Here is a 21,287-nt window from a genome sequence, read left to right on the forward strand (position 1 = left end):
TCAGCATAGTCTTCTTGCAAATTGGCTTTGTTCAGCGCCATCTTTGGTGTCTTTTTACATCACTGGTGGTCAAATAACACCAAATAAAGATGGTCTCACTCATCGCACTAGCCTCAGCCAACCTGCCCGCCTTCGCTCAGGGGCGTGGCTACTGGGTGGGCGAGGGTGGGCTCTAGGCCACCTTAAAAGAGTCAGCTCACCCGTCTGCCCACCGAAATAGAATGAATACATGATATATACCGGGTGAGTCACCTAAAATTACCACCGGAAATATTTCGAGAACAACAATAAATATTGAAAAATTGTTTTCGTAGATATATAGGTATGGGAGGGGCACATGAAATTAGTGGACACAATACGTTCAACTACGTAAGGAAATATGATTTTCAACACAAACTTAGTTTTTTTAAGGAAACTCCCATTTTATTTTCAGCTCAGTTGAAAGTACGGAAAAATTCATGAAGAATGACGTTTGTTACATTGTAATACGTCAAGTAGTTCTCAAATAATTGTAACGTGAAGTTGAGCGTGAAGGCGCATCCTTCACTATGCCCGTCGGCAGAGCCGAGCGTAAATGCCGTCGGGCATACAGCCCGCACGCTTGTGCAGCATTTCTCCTACACTCGCCATAGATAGGTATCATCTCGGTCTTTTCAGAGTTTGAAAATACTATTTTCTCAGCAACAGTTCTGACGTAAATACACTATCACAAACATGTTGTTAATTAGTGTACTTTGTTACGCCCTTGCTTTATTTGATAAAGTTGATAAATCAATTTGAAGGAAAAAATGTATAAGCTGCAAAGTTTAAAACTTAAAAACTTAAAGATTTGTCATGACCAAACGAGAGGAGATGATTGTTCCGAAGTACTAAAAATTATGACGTAAATGATTGAACGCCAAATAAAAATTAGAAAGATGTTAATGTACTAATATTGATGTATGTAATTGATGGCCGAATGTTTAAAATTTATACTTTTTAATTCACAAATATTTGTTAACTCAGAAAGATGTATAAGAACATTTTAGATAATTTGTCAAAGCTTACTTATGTACAAACTACACATTTCATTGTAACCCGCAGTTGTTTGAACTTAACAACTTTCCTAAGCACAACGCATAGTTTGCAGATAAGTAACATGTTTGTTACAATACACGAATGGTGTCAAAAGGGTGATATGTATGTTACGACACACGAATCAACTTGTGAGAATGTTTGTTTCAAGCGTCAACTTCACGTTACAATTACTTGAGAAATATTTGACGTATTACAATGTAATAAACGCCATTCTTCATGATTTTTTCCGTAAATGGGGTTTCCATTTTAAAAAAAAACTAAGTTTGTGTTGACTACCATGCTAAAGGTCCCGGGTTCGATCCCCGGCCGGTTCAAATTCGGGACCTTTTCTAACATTGGAAGCGACCCTGGGGGGGGGGGGGTAAAGGCGGTCAGGGGCGTGGTGCTGATCACATCACCCCACTCACGGCCGGATCAAGAAAGTGTGGGGCGTTACCCCCACACCCCTTATACGCCTTCATGGCGTCGTGCTAAGCACAGGCGAGCACTTTACCTTTACCTTTAAATTTTGTGTTGAAAATCATATTTCCTTAAGTAGTTGAACGTATTTTGTTCACTAATTTCATGAGCCTCTCTCATACCTATATATCTGTCAAAGTAGTTTTTCAATATTTATTGTTGTTCACGAAATATTTCCGGTGGTACTTTTAGGTGACACCCTGTATTATTTACGATAACGCAAAGCAACAAGCTGGTAAGGAATTATAGTACAACGCACACAAAGCCGCCTTAACAATCGACTAACATAACTCAGTTTTACTTCGAAAGTGAAGAACGTATCTACATTCTCCATTAGGTTGGTTTCCTTTCATTAACGTGCGAAAAATGATTACGTGCACCAAAACGATCAAATGAAAATTTCAATACATGTAAAAACAATGAGTAAACCTACAAAAATAGGAAAAAATATTGAATAAATTTGATCAAAATTGTTATTCCAGAATTATTTTTACTATTCCAGTAACTGTGACTAAATGAGTTTTGGTAAATTAAATATTTTTTAATGTTAATAAGTTGAATATATTTTTTCCATTATTACGTTTACAAGCTTTTTTGTCTTCGAAGAGCGTAGGGAAGCTTTTCTTTAACCGATGAAAGTTTATTTCGCTTCATTTTTATAATATTCATTTTTTTACAAAATACAGGAAATTTATGTTGACTTTTTTAACACTATTAATAATTGCATACAAAAATATTTGTAATAATTGCATTATAGGTATGAATTTAATCCATGCACAAGAATGCTCCAGTACGGCACAACGTTCATAGGGGGGGGGGGGGGGGGAGATGTAGCTCCACCTTGAAAAATTCCTATAACTTGACAAGTTTAAAAACAAGACGCTGCAAATAGCTGTTGCGCATCGCACACAACATTTCCCCACTCCATTCTTTGCAGTGACGTTGGAGCGCAGTGTTGCAACCTGGAGGGAGCGGAATGGTCTGAGGATTTTCAACGAAATTTATATTCGCTTTTTCCTGAGCTGTTTTCTACCTGTGGGAGTACAGATTCAGCTCACCTTTCGCCAACGACTCTTTTTCTTCTTTTAAAACTTGGCCTCCCCGATGGCGCAGTGGCAGCGTTGTCGCCTTGTAATCAAGAGCCCTCACTCTCTCTCTTCTCTCTCAGTATCTGTCCCTCTCTCCCCTTCCTATATCTCTCTGTCTCTCCTTCCCCCTTCTCTCTGCCTTACTTTCTCTCCCATCTCCTATCTCTCTCTCTCCCTCTTTCTGTGTACCCTCACTCGCAGTCTCTCTCCCTCTCTCTTTGCCACGTCCTCTAACATGAGCATCTACCAGCTTAGCACAGGGTAGAAACGATGAGATACCTCTGGGTACAGATCAAGGTGACTAACGCTACGAATATATGGAAAGAAACAATAGATTTAACCCACTACGGAGGGTACAATTCGTAATATATTCTTGAATAATTATATACAAATATTAGATAACTTTGGCAATCTTTTCATACAATATTTTTCTTCTATTTTTATTTCTCTTTAATTGTAGCCAATCTTCTTCTTTGGGCTTCTTCTTCTTGTATTGGCTAATGCTTCTTATTATTATTGCTAAGGCTTCTTCTTCTTATAATTAATAAGGCATCTTGTTCTTATTACTACTACGGCTTCTTCTTCTTGTAATTACTACGACATCTTCTTCTTGTAATAATTAAGGCATCTTCTTCTTGTAATTACTAATTATTCTTCTTATAATTATTAATGCTGCTGCTTCTTCTTGTAATTAGTACATATTGTGTATTTTTCCTTCTTTCTTTGCTTTGTCGATCCAAATTGACGGAAATATTAATAAAATCGATCCCCCCAGACAAACAAAGAAAAAGGGGTTAGTTAAAGATCGCCGCCTGGCCGGCGCTAATCTTAACTTGGAGCTGCAATAGATGCGCCTACCAAAAGTGCTTGGGTGCCTGCCGTGAGATGGCGCTACACCTGGGAAAAACAACCCAAAAGCCGCACGAAACTCTCAGTTCGTGGGAACCGGAATAGACACAAAATCGAAATTGCAATTCGACTTCTTTACGTTTGTATATTAATCGCTTATGTCATTACTGAATGATAATTCCCCTTTTCTCCTTATTTATATCCTGTTATTTATTTATTTCCTTATAATTAGTATTACTATATACAATCGTTATTTCATCACATCTGCTCTTTCCGTTGTCTCTATTTACAATCGTATAAGTTCTCCTGGGTGGTGCCATCTCTTACCCACTTTCCAAACTTATTTATGCAGCATCTTTTATAACCGTTGTTCCTCTTGCATGCTGCCATCTATGGTCCTTTATTTCAAAGAAAAGCAACGCAGTTTGTGTACGTGACACAAAATTTCCCTCCTCTGGGTAAAATTTTTCCTTCTGAGAAGATTCGTATGCAAGGAAAAATTTTCTTCAACATCCATTCTTACTATTCACTTCTCATATGTACTTTTCAACATTTGTTTAACGTCTTCCGTACAATTATATCTTTTTACATTATCTAAATTTTCTCTTCTTACTTCCTCCCATTTCCATTTTATATGTTTTCTTAGAAGTTCGTATATAATAGCTTGGCTTTGCTTGCGAAATTGTGTATAAATTTTGATCGCCAATTACATACTCCCAGGAATCTTTGAAGTTGTTTCCTTGTGTTTGGTCTTGGGAACTTGCTTATAGCGTCATTTTTGTCTGGGCACATCTTTATTTCACCTCCAGACACCACATGACCATGGAAACGTATTTCCTTCCTTGCAAAAGAGCATTTTTCCAATTTGACAGTTAGTCCTGCTTCTGCCAATTTACTTAATACCCAATCTATTTTTTCTATGTGTGTCTCCCAATCTTTTGTATGTATACACATATCATCCACATATATAGCAAGCCATTCTCTTGTTTCTATACTAAATATTCTATTTAGAGCCATCATAAAAGCTGATACTGACGAATTTAAACCATATGGAAGCCTTCTAAATTGAAATAACCTTGATCCATATCGAAACGCTGTATATTTTCTAGACTCTTCTTCTATTTCTACCTGAAAGTATCCCAAAGTCATATCAAATGATGTGAAGTATATGCTGCCTGAAAAAGTGTGTAGTAATTCATTTATTCTTTCTACTTGATTTCTGGGAAGTAGCACGTGTTTATTTAGCTTTCTTAAATCCAGTACGGGCCTCACACCTCCGTCCGGTTTGTCTACCACGTGCATTGGGCTTACGTGTACGCTATTGGAGTTCTCTATTATCCCCCAACTTAACCATTTCTTCAATTCCTTTTCTACAGCTTCTCTCTTTGCAAAGGGTATAGGATATTGCTTTGACACTATTGGACTCGCTGTGTCTACCTCAATCCTATTGGTGTATACTTCCGTCACTCCTGGGCGTTGGCTAAATATTCCCCTATGTCTCAACAAAATATATCTTAAATCTTCTTTTTCATTTTCTGAGATCCAATGACACTCATCCACTTTAGCTTGTATTTCTTCTTTCGATGCCTTTTATTTATGGTCCTCTATTTCGACCTCTTTTTCATATTCACATTTTATATTTTCATTTTCAATTATATCATCTTAGTCTTTCCTCTTATACACTGCATCGTGTTTCTGATATACAAGGCTTTGCTTCCTAACGCCTATTTCGCTCTCAGAACCTTTTATTTCATCTTCCATAGGGATATCTACTTTCATGTTCTCCATTGATTCTAGATTTAGCCGTTTTTCTTTTATATGTATGTGCCCATGTTAGTTTTCTAGGAAAGGTACTCCTAGGATTATATCACACCTCAAACCCTTTATCACCAGAAATTTTACTTCAAAATTAGCTCCTCTGATGCTCATCATGATGCGTACCGTGCCCTGAATCTTGTATTCTTCATTTCCCGCAGCCATAACTAATCTGACTTTGTCCTTTTCAAAAGCGTCTAATTTTGCTTGTGGGTATTTCTCTTTAATTCTTTGCCAACATTTATAGCTCATTACTTCGACAACACTCCCACAATCGATCAAGCATTTAACCTTAATTTCTATTATTTCTGCTTCCACATACAATGATCTTCCAGGTTTTAAGTTTTCAAAACTCGGCTATCCAATTAAAAATAACGTCAGAAATCCTTCTTCATTTATCTTATGTTCTCCCTTCATATATTCATCATTTTCCTTTGCTCTCACACCTGGGAGTTGCTGCGAGAGCTCTACAAGTTTAGCCTCTCGACCGATTCCACATTCCTCGTATCCTCATTTATCTGCTGCCACCCAGCATTTCCTACTTCGTATTGCACCTGGCTTCTGACTAATTCCACTGCTTCTCTTCGATCTTCATTTATCTCATTATTTCCCCTTTCCTTATAATTATTTCCTCTAGATTGCCTTTCATCTATCTCCATCCTTCTTTCTGAGTTTCTTCGATTCACATTTTGCCAATAATCATTTCTTTCTCTATATCCGCGGTTTCCTCTCCACGGTCCTGTATTCTTTCTATCATAATTTCTTTGCTCTTCCTGAACATTATTTCGCCTTCTGCCGTTTCCGTTATCTTCTAAGAATCCTCTTCCTCTGCCTCTATATGCATTTCTGAGTTCTATGTTCCTAATCCCGAATTCTTGTTTCCGGAATTTCTGCTCTGGACGTTGTTCCTCTTCAGGATGATGCCTCTTAGGATAATATCTACCTTCCTTTTCTTTATCCCATGACCTTTGAGTCTTTTTCAGCATGTCATCTGTTCTAAGGTAGTCTATCAAGTCTTCCACCTTCCTTATCTTTACTACAGCCAACGCTCTTTGCGTCCATATTGGTAGTGTTTGTATCAGTTGTCTAACCAACTCTTCCTCATTCCATTTTTCATTCAAATTTCTGAAACTCCTTAACGTTTCCCATGTGTGTGCTTCCAAACTCTCAACCTTGGACCAATCTATCGTAACAATCCCTAAGATTGTATGTTTATTTTATTAAGTCTCTCTGAACGCTTCATGTTGACCAGGGTATTCACTTGTTTTTCTCAGCTGTCTCAAAGCCTCTTAGGCATCATTAAGCCTTGTTTCCATGATTATGAAAAACTAAATATGCTGACCAAGGCAATAATTTATTTTATTAAAAACATAAACTAAACGTAACGTTTCAACCTTCTAGCAAGGTCTTCTTCAGACTCTGTATCAAGTACAAAAGTAACAAGATACAAAAACAGGGCATTATATATACACAAACATTACTCGCTCCAGACTATTTAGAAAGTTGTTTGGAACTTTCTAGCAGGTGACTTTCACTTTCCAACTTTACTTTCACCTAAAAGGCTAAACACAATTACTTCCATATAGAATGTGGTTGGACTTTTAATCTCACGCTCTTTTCCCTTCATTTTTCTTCCTTCTCCTCTCCTCTTTCTCTCTTGTCCTTTCCACTCTTTCTAACATCTTCTTCCATTCTTTGTTTAACTTCAATCCCCCATTCCAGTTCATTGTGTCTTCTTCACCTTTCTTCTCTATTTCCTTGGCTTCCTTCCATTTTCTCACTAGCATTCTCTTCTCCCTTCCTATCTGCTTAGCCTCATCCCACTCTATGTCATGTCCTGTTTCTCTCGTGTGTTTAAATATTGCATTTCTTTCTCTCTTAAATCGTACATCATCCCTATGTTGTTTCAACCTGTCTTTCAGCCTCTTTTTCGTTTCTCCTATGTACACACTCTGACATTCTTTACATTTCACTTCGTAGATAATCCCTTCCTCTTCCTCTTCTCTGTTTTCCTTTTTCTTGTTTGCATTCCTCGCTATTCCTAAGATGCTTCTCCCTCCCTTCCTGTAAGTTTTAATTCCCGCTTTCTTAAGCACTTTGCATATCTTTTCTGTGGTCTTCCCCATACTCCTTATTCCAAACCTTCTCTCTTTTTCTTTCTCTTCCTCTTTTTCTTTCTCTTCCAATTCTTCCCTGCCCGTTTTCTTCCTTCTTCTGTTTATGTCCAATCTATCCTGCTTCTCATAGCCGTTCTGTTCCAGCTGTTTCCATAGGCTATTTATTTTGCCTTCTTTTTCACATTCTTTCATGAATATTTTCTTGATTCTGTCCTCCATATTCTTTATAAAATTTATTTTTGTCACCTCACTTACATCACTTCTTATGTGGCAGAATACCCCTGCTGCACACTTCTTCTGATGCCAAGCGGTTTAAATTTCTTGTCCTCTCTTCCTTTTCATCAATATATCTAGAAAGCTTAACTTTTCTTCTTCTTCTATTTCAAGTTCCAATAATATCCCTCTTTCTTCATCTTGTAAAAAAAAGGAAAACAGAGAAGAGGAAGAGGAAGGGATTATCTACGAAGTGAAATGTAAAGAATGTCAGAGTGTGTACATAGGAGAAACGAAAAAGAGGCTGAAAGACAGGTTGAAACAACATAGGGATGATGTACGATTTAAGAGAGAAAGAAATGCAATATTTAAACACACGAGAGAAACAGGACATGACATAGAGTGGGATGAGGCTAAGCAGATAGGAAGGGAGAAGAGAATGCTAGTGAGAAAATGGAAGGAAGCCAAGGAAATAGAGAAGAAAGGTGAAGAAGACACAATGAACTGGAATGGGGGATTGAAGTTAAACAAAGAATGGAAGAAGATGTTAGAAAGAGTGGAAAGGACAAGAGAGAAAGAGGAGAGGAGAAGGAAGAAAAATGAAGGGAAAAGAGCGTGAGATTAAAAGTCCAACCACATTCTACATGGAAGTAATTGTGTTTAGCCTTTTAGGTGAAAGTAAATTTGGAAAGTGAAAGTCACCTGCTAGAAAGTTCCAAACAACTTTCTAAATAGTCTGGAGCGAGTAATGTTTGTGTATATATAATGCCCTGTTTTTGTATCTTGTTACTTTTGTACTTGATACAGAGTCTGAAGAAGACCTTGCTAGAAGGTTGAAACGTTACGTTTAGTTTATGTTTTTAATAAAATAAATTATTGCCTTGGTCAGCATATTTAGTTTTTCTCTTAGGCATGTTTACAATGCATTGTGTTGTGCCATGCAAACCTCCTGAGCATTCAGGAAACAGGTAATACTTCTGGTTATGGAGTCGGCGGTTTGCATGGTAGCAATTATAATAAACACGATTCGGCATTGAGGAAGAGCTCGATGGCCTGGGAATATAGAGGTGAGACAAGCTGAGGGGTGACTGACTTTTGGGATTGACTTGAGAGAGGGAAGGTGGTCAGCAAGGCAGGAGGTGAGAAGTGGAAGGACGCTTTGGTCAGCATAGGAGAGAAGCTTACAGAGGACTTCGTTATTTTGATTCAGCTAAAGACTTCAGATAGACAGGTAATTATCCTACACCCGGCCATGATTCAGGTTCAACGGTTCATAAAACCCAACGAGTGACCATTGTCTTTTCTGTAGTCTAGTTTTGTACCTTTCGCATTACCAAGCGATAACTCGCCATGCTAATGACGAGTGGTCTCATCAAGGATGAATGATGACCAATTTACATCACCCCAGCAATTAATTGCATAAACAACTGGTTCAGATCCCTTCATTCTTTACAATGACACGTGGTAGAGATGCGGGCCTTTTCATTTTTTTCAGGAAATGAAAAGAGTTGCAGTTAATTGTAAGCTTTGAAATTTTCCCCCTATCTCCATTTTGACACGTGGTGGAGATTAGCGGGTCTTTTCATTTTTATTTTTTTTTCAGAAATGGAAAGAAATTGTTAACCAGTTTTTTAATTAAATTTAACCCCACCCCAAATTTTGACACTTAGTGGAGTGCTTGAGGCCTTTTCATTTTTTTCTTTGAAATGAAAAGAGTTTGTTAACCAGTTTAGAATTCAATACCACCCCTTAGTTCGCTACCCACCCCAAAATTTTGTTCACTTGTTTAGTTTTTTAGTATGTCCTTGCCATATTTTATTTTGAAAATACATAGGGCTTAAAGGTTTTAAAATTAATGGGGGAGAATAATTTACTTGTGCCATGATAGATGTCGAGCTTTCACCTTGCTGATGAACTCGATGAAACATTAGATCAATTATTAGATATAGCACGAGGGACTACAAGTTTTAATTTAGATGTCAGCGGTCCAGCTGCAAGTTCCACCCCCAAATTTAAACGTAGCCCAATCTTAACTAGACGCCTTCAGCGACAATTATTAGAAAAACAGAAATGTGAACAGCAATTAGAGCAACAAGATCAGGATATTAGAGATTTAGGCCCAACACAATTCGCAATAATGGCTCAGTCTCAGTTTGTTCCCCCAACTATTTTAGAGGGTATCCCATTTCAGGGAATAGCCGGGGAAGATGTATCAAAATTCTTAGATAAAGTGGATAGCCTTGCCATACTAAATGGATGGAACAGTACCCGTAAGCAGGAATTATTTCCAGCCCTTCTGGCCGGGCCAGCATTACGATGGTACCAGACTTGGAAAGATGGTACAGACAATCAAGACGTTTCTTACGAAGAGATACGGCAGAAATTTAAGGATGAATTTACAGGGTCCTTGGATCAACTCCAGATCGAGGAACAAATTCGATACAGATTACGCAAGGAAACTGAGCCAGTTACGAATTATGTTCGGGACAAACAATTACTTTTACTTAAGGCAGACCCCAAAATGAGTGTTCAACAACAGATCAAACAGATCATATTAGGATTACAGGTGGATTACATGAAAGATATCTACCATAAAGAGTATGAGTCCGTGCATGGGTTACTTAAGGATTTAAAATCCTTTGAAAAACTTCAGTTCTTGATGAGGCAGCGCAAGCTGAAAGAACTGAGGTACGAAGATCAAAGGGACAGTTTATTCTCTCCTTTGCATCATGCACCAACCTTTCCGCAACAGCAGCAGATTTTACTGCAGAGTAACAATCTGGCTACTGCTGAGTCTGCGCAATCGCGACCCACTTCAGACATTGAGGCAAGATTCAATGCCTTACAAAAGGAGGTTGAGCAATTAAAATTATCTAATAATCCTCAAAGTACCAAAGCTCAAGTCCAGGCTCAGGAAACTGGTCTGGAAGCGAGATTAGCCAGTCTCACTTTGAGATTGGATAGCATGGAGGATCAAAAACAGAACCCTGGCACCGACTCATCTACTCCAAAACAATTTAGAGAACCTTATTATAGGGAAAGCTATCAGTCAGGTAATAATTATAGAGGCTCCTACCGGGGTAACAATAATAGACGACAGTACAATAGGGGGTACAGGAATGGACGCAATAATAATAATAATAATAACTCAGATCGAAATAGGCGATATGGCAATACCCAACAATGGCGAGGACGTGGAAACTTCCGCGGACAGAACTCGCGGGGTTCCTCGTCTTCAGCAGGGCGAGGCCAGGAAGACAGGGAAGAGCAACGGGGGAGACCACGCTGCTCGATTTGTAACTACCCTAATCACACAGCAGCCACTTGTTTTCAGAACACGGAGGCTTTAAACGAACAGTGACTGCCCATAGAAGAGACGTATGCGCAGATTTCGTTGGCAAACAAATATCAGTCTCTACTTTCCCCTATGAGGAATTAATTTACATTAACGCAGTGTTAGGGGGACAACGTCAGAGGTTTCTTGTGGATTCCGGAAGCCAAGTATCAGTTACCAGTGATCGAGGTATTCCTTCAACCGCCAAACGTTTTAAAATTCATACGGCCATAAGGGGAGTAGCAAAAGAACAAATTGAAATTAAAGAGATTGTCCTGTTAACATTTGCAATCAACGGCCGCAATTTTACACATCCTTTTCGGATGATTCCAAATTTTGAACATGGGACAATCCTGGGAAATGATTTTTTAAGAGCTCATAAAGCAAATTTGGATTTTGATCACAATCGACTCACATTGAGGAGATTTGGTACTCCTCCGCGGAACCTGTTAAGGACGGAACACAGAAAAACCTTTGACGTATCCATAAAAGTTGCTAGTCTGATCAGGGATTTATATGTGCCGGAATTTGTAACTTCCAGACAAATTAGAATCAAACCTAGATCTCATTTGTGCATTCCTGTCAAATTGACAAATTCTAGTAATCAGAATTTAACTTATTTAGAACCAGATTTACAGTTTCAAATGGACACAGGCTTAATGGTGCCTCGAGCCATTGTAAATCCGGAGTCACTTTTAATTTGGATTACCAACCCAAATTCTTACAAAATTAAAATTAGGAAAGGGGCACGCTTAGGTACCGCAGAGGCATGGTAAAATCCAGTACCAGCTTCGCGTCATATTGCAGATGACGAAGGACCTAACGTTATGGTGACCAAGGAGACTGGCACCGTGACAAAACCAGTGTACGACATCACTAAATTTGACATTAATCCAGCATTAGAACCCGATCAGAAATTGCAACTTAGACAATTATTAGAGAGGTATGTAGATGTGTTTTCTTGGTCCGAGCAGGACATTGGTTGCGCCACTAACTATACGCATCGTATAAAGTTAAAGGACGATTCGGAATTTCACGTCCCAGCCTACCCTATACCGGTACATCTGCGTAACGAAATTAATCAGCAAATTGATAACTTGCTAGAAGCAGGCGTCATCAGTCCTACGACATCACCCTACAATTCACCAGTCTTTCTTGTTAAGAAGAAATCAGGAGTTTATCGCATGGTGCAGGATTTTCGATTACTTAATGCTAGGTCTGTTTTCGATGCAGTTTCGATAGGAAACATTTCAGAAATACTGAACAATATGGCCGGTAAGAGCTACTACTGTAGTGCCGACCTGAAACAAGGATTTTTTCAGATACCATTAGCGGAAGAATCGAAAAAGTACACTGCCTTTACTATACCAGCCAGGGGACAATTTGCCATGAATTTTACACCTATGGGACATGTGACATCTCCCGCGGCGATGACCCGATGTGTTCAGCTCGCTACAGCGGGGATGAATGACAATAACTTTGCCTTTTATATCGATGACATGTTTGTATTTGCTAATACATTTAAGGATATGTTGGTGAATCTAGAGAAAATGTTTCAATGTTTACGATCTGCCGGATTGAAATTAGCTGTACCTAAATGTTCATTTCGATATTACGAGACAATTGCCTTAGGCCACAATGTGGGCAGATATGGTTACCGTATCAGCGATAGAATACTGTCAACCATTAAGAATTATAAGGTTCCTACCACCACAAAAAAGGTTAAAATGTTTTTAGGTCTTTGCAGCTACGTAAGGAAGTACGTCAAAAAATTTTCTGACATTGCATCACCATTACAAGGTCTAATCCGTAAAGGAAAGAAATTTACATGGGGTCCTGAACAACAATCAGCATTTGAGAAATTAAAGGAAGCACTAATTACTGCACCTGTTTTGTTACCTTACGATCCAGCGAAGAACACCTAGGTTTTTACCGATGCTTCATCTCATGCGGTCAGTGGCGTATTAATGCAGCCCAATGCAGAAGGAGAGTACTTGCCATGTGCGTACTGCAGTAGAACGTTGACGGACACTGAAAAAAGATTGAGTGTTATTGAACAAGAACTAACAGCAATTTTATATGCTCTCAAATAATTTAGATTCTTTCTTGTGGGGCACCATTTCGATTTACATACGGACAACAAAGCCATTACGTATATTAGGACATCCCGTAATTTAAGCTCAAAGCTTCTTCGATGGAGTAACCTTTTGGAGGATTTTTCATTGACTCCTATCCATGTCAAAACTACGGAGAACATCGCTGATCCCCTTAGCAGAGAATGTGGAGAAAATGTGGAGGATGGCAACACTGAAGAAGACATTCCCGAACCCAGGACACTTACATTATTTGATGCAACCACAGATGTTGCGGAACATCAGAGACAGGATTCATTTTTTGGCCCAATTATTAAAGTTTTGGAAGACCCAGACAGGGACGATGGAACACTACCTTTATCCATCCAAAGGCAGGTTTATCATCATGTGTTGGAAGATGGTGTATTATATAGACAACAGAAATTAGGAGCAACTACCAGGAAATTGTTATGCATTCCAATGACGTTACGTGATTCTGTGATTGAGACACTCCATGCTTCACCCATAGGAGGTTCTCATCTTGGATTTACCAAATGTTACAACGTTGCATTGTCACGAATTTATTTTCCACATATGAAATTATTCATTCAAAGGAAAATTAGGGAATGTATTACATGTCAGAAGAATAAACGCCGTCCAGGTCCACCATCAGGAGAACTGTGTACTTTTCCCGCACAAAAGCCATTCCAGCGGATTTGCTTAGACTTTTCAGGTCCATATCCTCCTTCATCCAATCTTCGTCACCGATACATAATAGCCGCAACAGATTTTGGGACGCGGTATTTAATAGCCAAACCAGTTGCGGATTGTACGGCCAGTACAGCAGCTGAATTTGTGTATGAGGAAATAGTGTTACGCTACGGAACCCCACAGGATATTTACACCGATCGCGGATCAGCATTTAAGTCTAAGCTCTTTCAGGAACTTGGCAATAAATTGGGAATAACTATCAAGTTTTCGCCAGTAGGTTTACACAATTCGATAGGGCTTTCTGAACGTAACCACGGCGTATTGCAGAGTATAATGAAGTGTTATGTTAATTCAAAACACACTGATTGGGTCCAATATTTACAACCAAGTGTATTCAGTTATAACACTACAAGGAATCAGAATTTGAGGTATAGCCCATTCTTTTTAGTACATGGATTCCAACCTACTTTGCCCTGGGAACTTGCATTACACACACCAAGCTGTGAAAATGTGGAGAATGATGTACGGTTCCGAGTATTGGAGAAAGCAAGAACCAATGCTACGGATAACTTAGCGAAGCGACATGTTGAAATAAAGAAGTATTATGATCGAAAGAGGAAGCAGATCAAATTTCAACCAGGTGATAAAGTATTAATTTTTGACAGCACCCAGAAAATTGGAACCGCACGGTGCTTTTCAGGTATTTATAAAGGCCCAGCCACAGTTATCCGATAAGAGAATCCTAATACATACCTGGTGGAATTTCAAAACAAGCGCGGAAAGACATTAGTGGACTCTATTGCCGTCCAGAGACTCAAAAAATACTATGCGCCAGATGACGGTGAAGGCGAACAGGTCAAGATGAAGATGAAAATCATCAAGAGGACAACGCGGACTCACGCATGGATAATGGTCAATAAAAATGAAAATTCATATAAGTAACAGGTTTAACATTTTTAATTTCACTTGCATGACATAATAATAATTTATAATAAAATGGCACTAATAATATTATAGATTAAAAGCAGACTTATTATTTAGTAATGTGCTTTAGGCACAAAAGTTTTTTTGCAGTATGTAATAATACTAGCTCAGCGAGTACATCACTAGAATTTTATAGTTACTCTTCAGAAGAAGGTATATGATTATATTAGCAAAGTTTATTTTAAGCGCCAATTATGAGAATATTTATATTATATGAATATGTAGACGTCGACGTCAAGATTTTTTGCGCTCCAATAACAAGTATTTTCCTTCGGATATTGGATCATGACCAAAATCCTGGAAATCCATTCTGCCATCGCAGAATGATAATGATTAAACCACAACGGTTTTAGTTTCTAACTTTGCCACAATAATTTGCTAAGCATATTTTAGAATGAGTAGAGAGAATTAAAGATTCTTCAAGTTTTAGTGATGTTAGTATTTTAATGCATTTAAAGATTGCATAAATAATAATTATTATTTTATTTCAGGTAGTCAGGAGTAAATCAGTCTCAATTTTTCCTTTACCTTGTACCTCAGTACGGTTCGATTGATTTTAAGTATTTAAACATAAAGTTAACAACTGAAATTAAATAAGATAAGTTTGCAGTAAAATTTAAAATAAGGTAAGTTAAACAGTGCTAATAAATTTAGAGAATAAATAAATTATATCAAATAAATAATTTAAAGCAGATAAATTGAGCCTAGACTCAATAAAGTTGAGTTAAAATAATTTAGACTAGGCAGGCTTAAAGTACGTATTAGTTTTGATGAACTGTTTGTTTTGATTGCCTAAGCAACATGAAAATCATTGCGATTTTAGCTATTTTAAACGGATTTCTTCCATACGTAAAAGCTTATAATTTTATTTATCTGTTGAACAAGTCCTTTGACTATCCTTATATTATAATTACAATTTTATTATTAGTATTTTTAGAATTTTCATAATTTGTTACTGTCAATGTCAACGCAAGAAATCTATTATTATTTATGACCATGAGTGTACCAACGAATTACCGTTAAGCAAATTTAATAATGATTGACCAGATTTACGATGATGTTGCACCGATGGTTGAAGTGGTACCTTTGAAAACGATAAATCCGCCACTGCCGCCTCCACTGCCTCAATCTGTTATTATTCAATCCAGTACACAACAAGAAGTTCCAGATGTATCCAAAAATATTTTAGTCACCAAAGACGACATTTTAAATTTGCCGAAGAATATTGTATCTGTTAAAGATAGAGTTCAGGAATTTGCCGTAAGCAAGGGTCCAAATTTTGTTCAAAACAGACGCAAAATTGAAAGTGAATTGCCTATTTCACCCTGTGTTCAGCCAGTTGTAAAAGTTAAAGATTTATTTGTAAATCAGTCAACAGTAAAAGTCGAGAAAGTTTCAAATGTCACTTTAAAAGCAGAAAGTAAGCCAAATTCTCAGGTTTCCGAACCTGTTGTATCTTTCACAAATTATATTTTTTACGACTACACGTTCGCCTAGAAATTTGTATATTCATTACGATTCAAATTTTAAGTATAATTCATTTTTTAGGTTTGAGTATACTTTATGCAATGTCTATTAGTCATTTATTTTGCTAGCAGCTTCCCAAGTCTTGTTCTTGTACGAGCACGGAAGTGTTCAAGTAAACACGCTGTCGCAAGCGCGACGATTTTTTCTCTCTTTCCAGCCCGCCTACTACGCAATTTTAAAAGTCCTTGGCTTTATTTAGATTCTCGCAGCTCTTACTAAACCTTGTTCGTAGTAAGTTCAAGTTTTGTAAATATTAACACGTCATGCTGCTAGTCAGCGAATCATCGCGTTGCATTTTCTTCCTCCGTTCTTCTGCCCGCTGCTCGAAGCAACGATTTTTCCCCTTCCACCTCTCCGACGGCACCCCGAACGTACCCGAAGATGTCGCCCGAACACGCCGACTAGCGAGCCTACGATTTTCTTCGATGTAGAGAAATTAGTTCAGTCCTTCCAAGCGACCACGATAATGCAAACTCTGCACAACTTAGAATGTCTGGTGTCAGCGCATTCTTTTTTCCGCTCTGAAGCGCTCTCCCGAGTATCTTGAGCACGCTCGTAGCTCAGAAAAACTTAGCATAGGCTTTGCTTATTTTCTCCAACCAGTGGCGTTCGCTCATCAAAATTTTCAGGTTACCAGTTTAGTTACGCATATAGCCATCAGGATTTGATTTTCACGATAGAATTTCTTGTAAACAATGTTAGGGATATTTTTTGTTACATACATAACTTTTGCCATAAAACGTCGCATTTATGCACTTCAGGTTAATCACGACCAATAATTTTACAAAGGAACAACAAGACGAAATTTTTTTGTTTTTCTCGCAAAATTTTCCCGTTTTTCATAGAGATATTTATAGTAAGTAAATTTTTTGGGAAATCGACGTACATTTGGTTTAAATCTGGATACAGTCAAACGAAATTTCGATAAAATCTGGAAAAAATTTACAAAAGGGCAATTTTAGCATTTTATGCACATAGAGTAATCAAAGTTGTTAGCAACACGTCCAGGCTAAGCCTCGGTGATTGGCACAGGCATGTGCAGCAAAAGTCGCCACGGCATCGTTAGCCTTTCCAAATTTAAACAGTGTGGTTTACCACAATATTACCATTTGAGAAATTATTATTATTATTAATATTTATTATTAGGAAATTTAGCTTATTTACCCAATTTGCACCTTATTCGACAATGCAGCAATAAATTCATTACTTCTTACTCATTAACTTCATGTTAATTTTAGTACAGTAGGTAATATTAGTAATTTGTAGTTATATTCTAATATATTGCATAACTATTCTCTATCTAGTTTTTTTGGACATACCTAAGGGATTGACACACCATTCTTATATGAGTCAAGTATACTTTTCCGCGGCGGGTCTGTCTACACGACCAAGTGATTTGAGGTATACGGCGGACTCAAGAAGTTTTGAGTGGTTAAATTTCTTTTGTTTAAAGAAGATTTGGAATTGAGAAAGTTTTTATTATCCTTATTGTGTTTAAAATTTGAATTTTGCGTTTTTAATTTCCTGATGCTATATTTTGTTACCACCTGGAGCTTCAACGTAACTCAGGAGTAGCATTTATTGAATTTTTTGTTTTACATTACATAATATGAACCACGGCAAATTGCACCAGCCTATTGTTTATTAGGAGGCCATTAGAGGCTTGTCAAAGCAACCTTTTAGGATTCTAATAGCTTGCTTTGCGCAACTCACATTTTATATATTTATTTTAAGGGTTCACAACATAATAATTTATTTTATAATTTTTAACAAAATTTAGAACATGCTTGCAACACTTACTTTTGTTTATTAATTCTACATTTTGTAATTTTGAAGTGAAGTCTATTACTGACAATAAATTATTTCAGTTTATTAGAACACGTAATGGTATTTTAATATCAGGTTCAGGTCAATTCATTGTCATTCAAAATTTGAATAATAATTTGAACACCCATAGATCAATTCAGATTAACGAAGGGCAATCTATATTTTTTAATTATCAGGATTTTTCGCAGATTATTGTGGATCAACAAATTTTACATACAAGAATTTTAGCTTTCGAACAAGTAAAAATGAAGAAAATTGAATTACCACTTAATATTCCCAAGAATTTATCTGATTTCACTATTCCCCAATGGACTCCGCTTGAACTTGCTTTAAAGCAACTTAATCAATCGATTAGTAAGGGCATTTCATTTCAGGAATTAGTTTTAAACCCTTTGCCCATGTCTATATTAGTTTTTGTTATTTGGAATGTTTTACTAACCGCAACCCTAGGATATTATTTCTATAAGCATCATCAGCTTGCGAGACAGGTTCAATCAGAGCAGCACAGTAATAATTAATAGTTTAAGGCAACACATTAATCATGGACATTAATATTTTAATTACGGTTGGATATTTTATTTAAATTTTCCTTATTTATTTTCAAAGAGTTATGGCAATTATTTAATCAATTTATTTTAATTTATCTTATTTTATTTTATTTTATTTAATTTTAAGAAAAGGCAATGGAAATAAGTTTGGTTTTTTGTGCATAAACGTGAATTATATCTACCCATCCTTTGCAATTTCCTTTCTTTATTATAATTTTCCCTTTTAACCTAACCTGTCTATACGGAACGACGTGGACAAGCAATGCCTACACCATCCATGGGCATTTTTCATGACGGACATTCGCAGACAGGCTATTACTACACAGAAAGATTCATCACGATTCTACGAGGGAGACATGCAGACATTTATTACTATACGAGGACTACATTTTTCCCGGGAAAGCTATATTCAACCAAGACAGTTCAATGGATTCCAGACTTTCAACGACACCTAGTGAAGGAACCAGATAAAATTTCCCTCCACACTGTTTGCAGTTCGAACAATAACTTTTCCCCATCTCCCAAGTTTTACGGGTAATTTACCACATCCTTTACATTGCCCCATTGCAGTCAAGACGACAAGCAATCCAAAAAGAAGAAGAAGCAGAGAAAACATACATTCTACAAGCAGCAGTTTCGGTCACAAACAGTAATTACAGAATTATGGTTCGAATTGTGCTACAGTGTTCTTCCACACATACACATGCGAGCTCCTATCATGTGTATTTATTTGGTCATTTAACATGCATTATGGGAAACAATACTTTTCCATAGCCCTTATACACATCTTCAGTTTCGTACCATGCATGATAACCAGTTTTATATGCACTCAAGTTTACATTATACTACAAGGAAGCGACAAGCGCCAGTGGTGTCAATTGACCAGTGCTAGCATCAACTAGTGCATAATTTTATTTAAGAAGAAGGTTTTACAATGGATATCCAATTGAACATGCAGACAATAACAAGCATAACTACAGCACTTTCAAACATTTCAGAAAGCATGCTTTAGTTTTATGCAAATGTTTCTTCCAAACAGTTAATTGTGTTTCACCAACATGGTACATAGTAAACAATACAATTGTACATTGGACATTTTCTGATATTTTCAATCAGAGTAGACAGTTGGTAAGATACTTGCAAGATTATTATTTTTTTGTGTGCAGTCATACAAAGGTATTCACCAAGCCATATATATGTATACAGTGTACAGATTAACGTAGAAAAGAAAATTGAACGCTATATTTATGTTTTTACCAGCGAGAGTTTTCAGTGTAACTAATTATATGCATCGAATATTGTATAATAATACATCGGAATGTGCAACATAGCCAGTGCAAGTTCATATATTTCACGACGTCAGGAGTGCAGTGGCTACGCAGTTCGCAAAACAGATTACACTTTGGTATAATCAGGCTTTCACACAGAAAAAACAGTGAGATGTGTATTTTGTGACAATGTTCTACATGCCTACTTACGTTTCTACTTACTTGTGCACCTTTTTTAAGGTTTTCTAGCTTATTTGAAGGGTCTATATCGAGTGGCAATATAAACAAACGTTGTGAACTACGTTCTACCTTGCTAAGACGCTTCAGCCGTTTGCCTCGCTTGGCGACACAGAGTAGAAATTGCTTGGCTAGGCATCACAGACTATTGACCACGCGCTTGTGATTTGTAAAAACGAGCAATTCTACATAATAAGCATTACGTACACACAAATGTGGTACAATGAGAGTTATATTGCTTAACTCCACGAACTCTTGTGATTCCTGGTCATACAATAGTACATATTATTGTTTTTATATCATATGAACATACGAATTTGTTATTTTTAATTGTCATGTTTAGGGAAGGAAAATTTTTCTTTCGGGATGCGGCAAACAAGAGAAAGTTATGTTTAGTGGAATTATTTTGTATATTTGTTTTTTTTTTTAAGAAAATATATGGAATTGGCGAACCTGGGTCATGTCAAGCTTTGCGATTTAACTTTTAAATTTTCAAAAGGGAAATTTTTTCTCCGCGCGGGCGAACGTAACATTCCCTAAGATTGTATGTTTATTTTATTAAGTCTCTCTGAACGCTTCATGTTGACCAGGGCATTCACTTACTTTTCTCAGCTGTCTCAAGCCTCTTAGGCATGTTTACAATGCATTGTGTTGTGCCATGCAAACCTCCTGAGCATTCAGGAAACAGGTAATACTTCTGGTTATGGAGTCGGCGGTTTGCATGGTAGCAATTGTAATAAACACGATTCGGCATTGAGGAAGAGCTCGATGGCCTGGGGATATAGAGGTGAGACAAGCTGAGGGGTGACTGACTTTTGGGATTGACTTGAGAGAGGGAAGGTGGTCAGCAAGGCAGGAGGTGAGAAGTGGAAGGACGCTTTGGTCAGCATAGGAGAGAAGCTTACAGAGGACTTCGTTATTTTGATTCAGCTAAAGACTTCAGATAGACAGGTAATTATCCTACACCCGGCCATGATTCAGGTTCAACGGTTCATAAAACCCAACGAGTGACCATTGTCTTTTCTGTAGTCTAGTTTTGTACCTTTCGCATTACCAAGCGATAACTCGCCATGCTAATGACGAGTGGTCTCATCAAGGATGAATGATGACCAATTTACATCACCCCAGCAACTAATTGCATAAACAACTGGTTCAGATCCC

At 37.4% G+C, this 21,287-nt stretch overlaps 1 protein-coding gene across 1 annotated transcript in view; it reads right to left on the reverse strand.

The window, feature by feature from the left end:
- LOC145984970 (sex peptide receptor-like) overlaps positions 1 to 21,287 on the reverse strand; it is a 215,909-nt gene that overhangs the window by 187,834 nt on the left and 6,788 nt on the right. The window lies entirely within an intron of this gene.

This window comes from Lepisma saccharinum, chromosome 1 (genome assembly GCF_977018435.1).
Source record: "Lepisma saccharinum chromosome 1, izLepSacc3.1, whole genome shotgun sequence".
Classification (NCBI taxonomy): Eukaryota; Metazoa; Arthropoda; class Insecta; order Zygentoma; family Lepismatidae; genus Lepisma; species Lepisma saccharinum.